Raw genomic sequence first — 6,983 nt, forward strand, 5'->3', positions numbered from 1 at the left:
AGATGAGGGGAGGAATAGAATGCAGTCATTAAGGAAGTGTTGATGGAGCGGTCTGGATTACCGGGAGGCTGCCCCGCTTAATGCACGGCCCCTTTCACTCCATTACGTTTGTATATAGCGCTTTAAAGGAAAGCTAAACGCAAGGCTTTTACCATGCCGCTGCTTACACAAGTGAACAAATGCACTTTCAGGGATTCAGCATTTAATGTCAACAAATTAAAATGTTTGATCTTTTTTTTTTCTTCAAAGAAGGACTGTTTTGTCCTGGTGTGAGATGTGGGGCACAGTGGTACCCAGGGGTGCAAGGGCACAGGGCGTGCACTCTCCCTTTTTAGGATGCATGGTGTAAATGACTGGCACACTCACCTCATCCCCCCGGTCATTGGACACATGGGAAAAGCACACAGGAGTCCCGGCCGGATCGCTTAGGTCGAGACGGGTCACTTTTGCGGGTGAGGAATGTCACCCTTATGACCAACACCCACTCTGATAAAGGAGTTTGTTGACCGACTACGACGGATAGACATTCTTTGGCACAACTTTCTCCACTAATACCGGGTTCTGTGCCTCTGAAAACCGCTAGATCACCATAGCAATCAGGAAACCACCAGGAATTCAAATCACTTCATTCCACTGCATCTATAAAAGTACAAAGCAGAGGAATGGCCAGCACGGTTAATTTTATTCGGAATAGAAATATACGCTGTAAATACAGATATAAATCTGAAACCTGTCATGGAAAATGTTTGCTGCAGCTTTGCTCCTTTTCCTATAGCCTTGTCATAAAAGTCCCGGAATATAAAAAAAAGAAAATCAGGAGTGAATTTTCAATGTTTCACCACTAGATGGCGAACAGATGCCACAGAAGGCTGGAGTGGCAGATGTGGGATACCACTTCTCTGCAGTCTGTCCTGGTCTTCATTTCCTCTTACTGACATGCCCTTATCAGCCCACCCCAACCAGCCCTGTCCTGTCCCGTCCTGTCCCGTCTCAGGATTTCTCCAGCGACTGCAGGCAGATCACTTCTCCTGGTCTTTCCGGCCTCAACCAGTCTCTCCTGATTTCTCACATCCCACCGTGGCTCTCCTTCCTGGTGCCCCCCCCCACAAATGTCATTCCAGCGCGTGTTGGGCACGGCCTGGCCCCCCACCCCTCGATTGTATCAGTCCAATTTGATTTGCCGACTGAGCGGCATAAAAATGAATGGCAGGCTCTCTCCTTTTTTCCCTTTTTTTTCGTGCTAATCTGGAAAATGTAAATTTCCACCACAAACACGTCTTGGTTTCTGATTATTGGCTAACTGCTCCCAGCTGTGTTGTACAGTTGGCGGTCCAAGAGGGCCCTCGCGCTGACAACCGGGTGAACGGAGAAAATGAATTAGCGAGCCTGTTTATAAGTTAAAGATGTGACCCTTATTTTAAACAGCAGAATTCTCAACACAAAGCATGACATAGCGCAGCCTGTATGGAACCAATAGTGTTTCTGTCAAATGGACTAAATTTAGCCCCGCTGTATACAGTGCGGATTAGGAGTGCTTTATCTTAATGAAACCGGTCGTGTTGCGGGGTGGTTAATTATGCAGGTGTGAGGTGATTGGCCTGCCTTCTGTGAGGTAACCTAAGGTCTGATTGGCCGCAGGTGAGGGCCTGACGGTGAATACGCTGCTCAGCCGTGGTTTGGTTCAGAACACTGTAACGCCGTTACATCATGGCAGTTTTGCAAGGAATGGAAGAAATCGTTTGCCTCTGTGATGGCTCAGTTAGCGGTATTGTCCAGGTTTGAATGTGCAGAAACAGAGGTAACCAACTGACTTTATTTGTTTTAATTTTAGGAAAGTATCAAAGCGGGTTTCAAGGGTCATTCCTTGAATCAGTACATTACGGTGGGTGCGTTCTGCAAAAGGCCCTGACAGCGCAAGTGGGAGGCTTTGAGTTTCATATTAATACGAGCCACAACACCACCCCCCACCTCCTCCCACGTACACCCCCCCCCATCCCACCAACCCCCCACATGCACGCTTCATGATCAAGGGGCAGGAAATGAGGAATGGTCAGATGTGCGCTGGGACGCAACCAGGGCGGTGAGGAGAATCAGAGCGTGGTGCGGGACCCACACAAGCGGCTGCGTCCCCCCCCCCCCCCACACACACCCCCCTGACCCCGATCAAAGGCCCGGGGCCCGTCGGCTCGCCGTCGCGGAGTGCCCTCAACGTAAACAGGAAAGCTTCGCCGTGCGAAAACACAGAGTCATTTTCCATTTCTGTCCCGAAAAGAGGAAGCAGAACAAGCTGTCGGCAGTGTACATTAAGGTTATGCTTTTCCATACCAGACCGGGGGCTTTGGAGAGGTCAGCTGAGGAGGGCAGATCTGCGCGCTGTGTCGGCTTCATTTACTCCAAACAGGGGCCTTCAATCCCTGCCTGCTGCCTTCAGTTAATCAAAAGATCATTGTTACAATGTTCCTGTGACATTGTGAGAATGTAATGGATGTATGTCCCATTTCCTCGGTAATGGTAGACAGTCTGCAATCTTTAGTGCAGAAAACATAATGTGTGAATTTGTGTGTGTGTGTGTGTGTGTGTGTGTGTGTGTGTGTGTGTGTGTGTGTGTGTGTGTGTGTGTGTGTGTGTGTGTGGGTGTGTGTGTGTGTGTGTGCATGGATATTTCTGCATCTGTTTAAGCATTTGTGAGTGTGTGTGTCTGCATGAGACATTTGCTTCATGACGATCACATAGCAGTGTGTCTGCTGTTGATCAGGTTTCCTGTAATAGAACAAGAACTACTGTATAATTTCTTCATCATAACACAGCCCACCAGAGGCCTGGCAAGGGGGAGGAATCGGCCCCAAATCCGCAAATGATTTGGCCTCTCCGGCATAAACAGGCAGCTTAAAATCATTTCCAATTGTGTGTAGAAATATAACACGACATTGTATCATTTCATTTGATCATATTTTCTTCCCTAATCCGGCAAATGTACACGCGAAAACAAACAGGGCTCCCTCTCCACTTGGTAAGCCACTGTGACAGCTCTTGGCCCAGGGCGTGCGGCTCTGGCAGGGGCGGGTTCACAAAAGACCTTAATGAAACCTAAGCCCCGCAGCTCCACAAATACAATAAACATTCACCCGTCTGGATCGCAACCTCATGTCCGCCCGAGGGGGGGGGGGTGCAGGGGGGTGGGGGGGTATCCCGCTCCGCTCCGGGAGGCGCATCGATTCCCAAAGTGGATCTCTGCTTGGGTGAGGTTGGTGCCTCTTCAGACCGATGAGGGGAAGTTGTTTAGAGGTGAGAAGAGGTGAGGAGTTTTGTCTGTCTTTGACGTCTCTTTCATGGATCTTATGAACTCTTATGACTCATGATTCAAGCTGAGCATTAGAGAGCCATGAGGAAGGAATGGTGCTTTGTGTTGTCCTTCTACATAGTGGCACTGGCTCCCCCATCCCCAAAGAGATCATACTGTAGTCACTGGTGATGTCTTGACAGGCTTATAATGTGGGTCAACGGTCCTCATCTCTGGTGTGGACTTCTTCAGCTTGACCATGTGATTAGGGCACCAAAAACAGCCTGTCTCTTCTTCTGATGTTCTTAGTCCACATTTAGCTCCTCATTTACCACATTTAGCTGCAAGGACCTGCCAAATAAGCAAAAAGAGGGAGCAGATGGAGAGGAGGAAGGAAATAGAGGCAAAAAAGAGAGATAGAGAAAGGAGTGAGGGGGGAGGAGGGGACCGAGGAGAGGAGGAAAAGCGCGTCGGACGTCAGATTTGCCACTGGAAACTTTTTTTTTTTGGTCTAAACGTTCCTCTCACTCCAAATCACCTTGGCCCGCTTCGAGCCAAGTGAATCAGCGGAGTTTTTCCTGGCCGGGCGGTAACCTGGCGGGAATTGTCTCGCGCGCGTGGGAATGAGACTGGGCTCAGGCGGCCCTCACAGGTCCACTCCCCTCTGAGCTCCTGGGGAAAGTCATTACGGCCCCCCAGTTACGGCCACGCCGCCGGGGTGCCGTTACGCTGCAGTTGCCGGGTTTGTCCACTGGCTGGCTGCTGCCGAGCGAGAGGCCTGAACTCGCTGTGACTCTCTGGGAGCGACGGAGCCTCTGCCAGGGCGCGTCTCAGGGCAGGAGGCCTGTGACTCTGGGCCTTTTCCCAATCAGATGCTCACGATCCAGACCTCACACCAACCCGACGCCCCGGTCCAATGGGCCCGACCACAGAGGGGAATGAAGTCATGCTGTATGCGGCCCTGAGAACGGGGCAGGGACGTTCCAGCTCTGCGGGGGTTAACCAGGCTGGGAGGACGACAACGGTGCGGAGGAGCCAGGATGGACAGCGGAGGGGATGCCACGCAGCGCCATGGAAAATCTGAGATAAGTACTGTTTCCTGTGCGCTCTCCAAATTCTTCCCTTTTTCAGAGCACACAGCGAGGAGCAGCACAGACACTCCCATGCTCCTGCGTCTCATCATTTTTGCATATGTGTGTGTGTTTGTGAATTTGTTTGTATTTGTGTGTGTGTGTGTGTGTGTGTGTGTGTGTGTGTGTGTGTGTGTGTGAATGTGTGTATGTGTTTGTATTTGTGTGTGTGTGTGTGTGTGTGTGTGTGTGTGCGTGTGCGTGTGTGTCTGTGTGTGAGGTAGTGTTTATATGTGTATGTGCATATGTGTTTGTGTGTGTATGCATGCGCGTGTGTGCATGTGTATGTGTCAGCGTGTGAATGTGTGCATGTGTATGTGTCAGCGTGTGAATGTGTGTATGTGTTTGTATTTGTGTGTGTGTTTCCGTTTGTGTGTATGTCATTCTGTGAATCAATGTATATGTCTCTGTGCTTGTGTCTGGGTGCACATGGCTGTTTGATAGTATGTGTGCCTGTCATTGTGAGTCTGTGTATATCTGTACCCTTGTGTCTGAGTGTGCATGTGTATGTTTGAGTTGGTGGGTGTGCGTGTCTGTGCGCGTGTGCCCGTGCGTGTGCAGTGTGCAGTGTGCAGTGTGCAGTGTGCAGTGTGCAGTGTGCATGCACTTGTGTTTTCATTGTTCTTACCACAAGCAGTTACACTTCACTGGGCAGAGTGCTTAGTTAAGACACTTTCCAGCTGCAGCTTCCCACACCGGAAGCTTTGGAGTCTCTGTGGGTTTATACCCAACATGAAGAAATATGGCAGAAATCATAAAATATATAACACAATAATACAATATTGAATTACATTTGGAGAATAAAAAACACACTGAAATGCTACAATGAAGCATTGCTGTTCTTATCCACCTTCAGCTTTCTAAATGTTTGGTAAGCATTTATCCATATGTGGAGAGAGTTAGTGCCTGTCAGGATTTGGCATTTTAAATAGCTGCTTTAAAAATGTATGCTAGACTTTGAACTGGAATGGGCTGAACCTGAAGAAATCACAAAGTTGCCTTAAAACAGCATTTTGCTCGAGAAGCCTTTCTCTTGTTGTGATCAAGTGATATGCTTTTGCATGTAATATATCCCATGATTCTTTGTGATTGTTATTATTGTGCTTTTTTTTTTGACATAAAGAGGCTTCCTTCTCACGGAAGCCAACATGTTTTGACCTGACCTTCAAATGCACAGAGTTAGAAAAAGAGAAAGGTAAATTCATCCTTAAACTGAACATTTCAACAGGGAAAGTATTGCGAAGTCAAACGCAAATTTATAGCTGTAACCATATTAAAGAGCTGGATTTCCAGATGTGCTTGAAATGCAGTGCAGTGATTCAATATATAAATCTCTTGAGTGCCAATCAATTGAAAAATACCATACCAGCCCCTTTAATCATCTTCACTGCCTTTATTTCTCTAAAACCAGCATTTTGTGGAGGGTTATGCTGCTGAGATCATGTTGAATGTAACTGTTGTTCAAAGGTTCAAAGAGCCACAGGAGGTCCCCGATATAAAACAAGATTGAACGGGTCTGACAGTTAGCGTGGGAGCTATATGGATGCATATGTGTGTGTGTGTGTTTGTGTGTGTGTGTGCATGAATGTGCGTCTGCTGTCATGAAATGCCATAAAATGTAGCCTTCATCAATTAGATCATTAAAGGAGTTCTCTCTGGTATGAACTGCATGTATGAAAGATTTTTGCCAATTGATCACAAATTCAGGAATTTGTGCAAACTCTAAAATGCAATTATTTCAGGATTAGACATTTCTGGTTCAGCACCAAAACCCCTCAGTTGTTTAAGTAGTGATGTCAGGGATGTGACAGCGTGGAGTGTTGTCTCTGTCCCATAGAGGATCTCCCCAGAGAAGCTTCAGACATTCAGACAAGCTTCAGGATTTTCCAGCATCTTTTCCTGTACAGACTGGCCTGTCTCTGTCCCTTTTTCCCTATCAGATCAGCTGAACAAAGAGAGAAGAGAACCGGAGTTCACCACACTGCAGGGAAGCCTTTTGTCATCAGGTTTAGATGAGACAAGCTTGAACATGGAGATCAACAGGTGTGAGGAAAAATGATCATTCGGTCAATGACAACAGAAAAAACAGCACAGGTGATGAACTTTAATGATTATAACAAGGGCATTACAAAGGGAGTTTAGGCATTACAAAGGGAATTTAATGAATGGATGAAGGTTTGAAGTGTGGCTGATTCAGCTCCCTGCTGCCTTTCTGAGGGGCTGTTTGTGTCTGGGCTCCTTGATGACAGTTCAGTCTGGGAACTCAGCAGTATGGTCTCTGCAGGGAAGGGCACTACAGCACCTCCTATAGGGCCTTTTTAGTTTTACAGTTGCTCATGTCAGAGGTATCGAAGAGCTGTGTGTGTGTGTGTGTGTATGCGTGTCTGTGTGTGTGTGTTTGTCTGTTTGTGTTTGTTTCTTTGTTTGTGTGTCTGTATGTGTGTCGTGGTGGGTGGGAAACTGGGATTAGCTCATCCTGAACCAATACCATTGCAGTAATTGGTGTTGATAAGCAGAGTTTTATAATGGCAATACGCCACGCCTCTGCTGGAATCGTGCTCGGCTCCCCAGCT

This window comes from Megalops cyprinoides, chromosome 15 (genome assembly GCF_013368585.1).
Source record: "Megalops cyprinoides isolate fMegCyp1 chromosome 15, fMegCyp1.pri, whole genome shotgun sequence".
Taxonomy (NCBI): Eukaryota; Metazoa; Chordata; class Actinopteri; order Elopiformes; family Megalopidae; genus Megalops; species Megalops cyprinoides.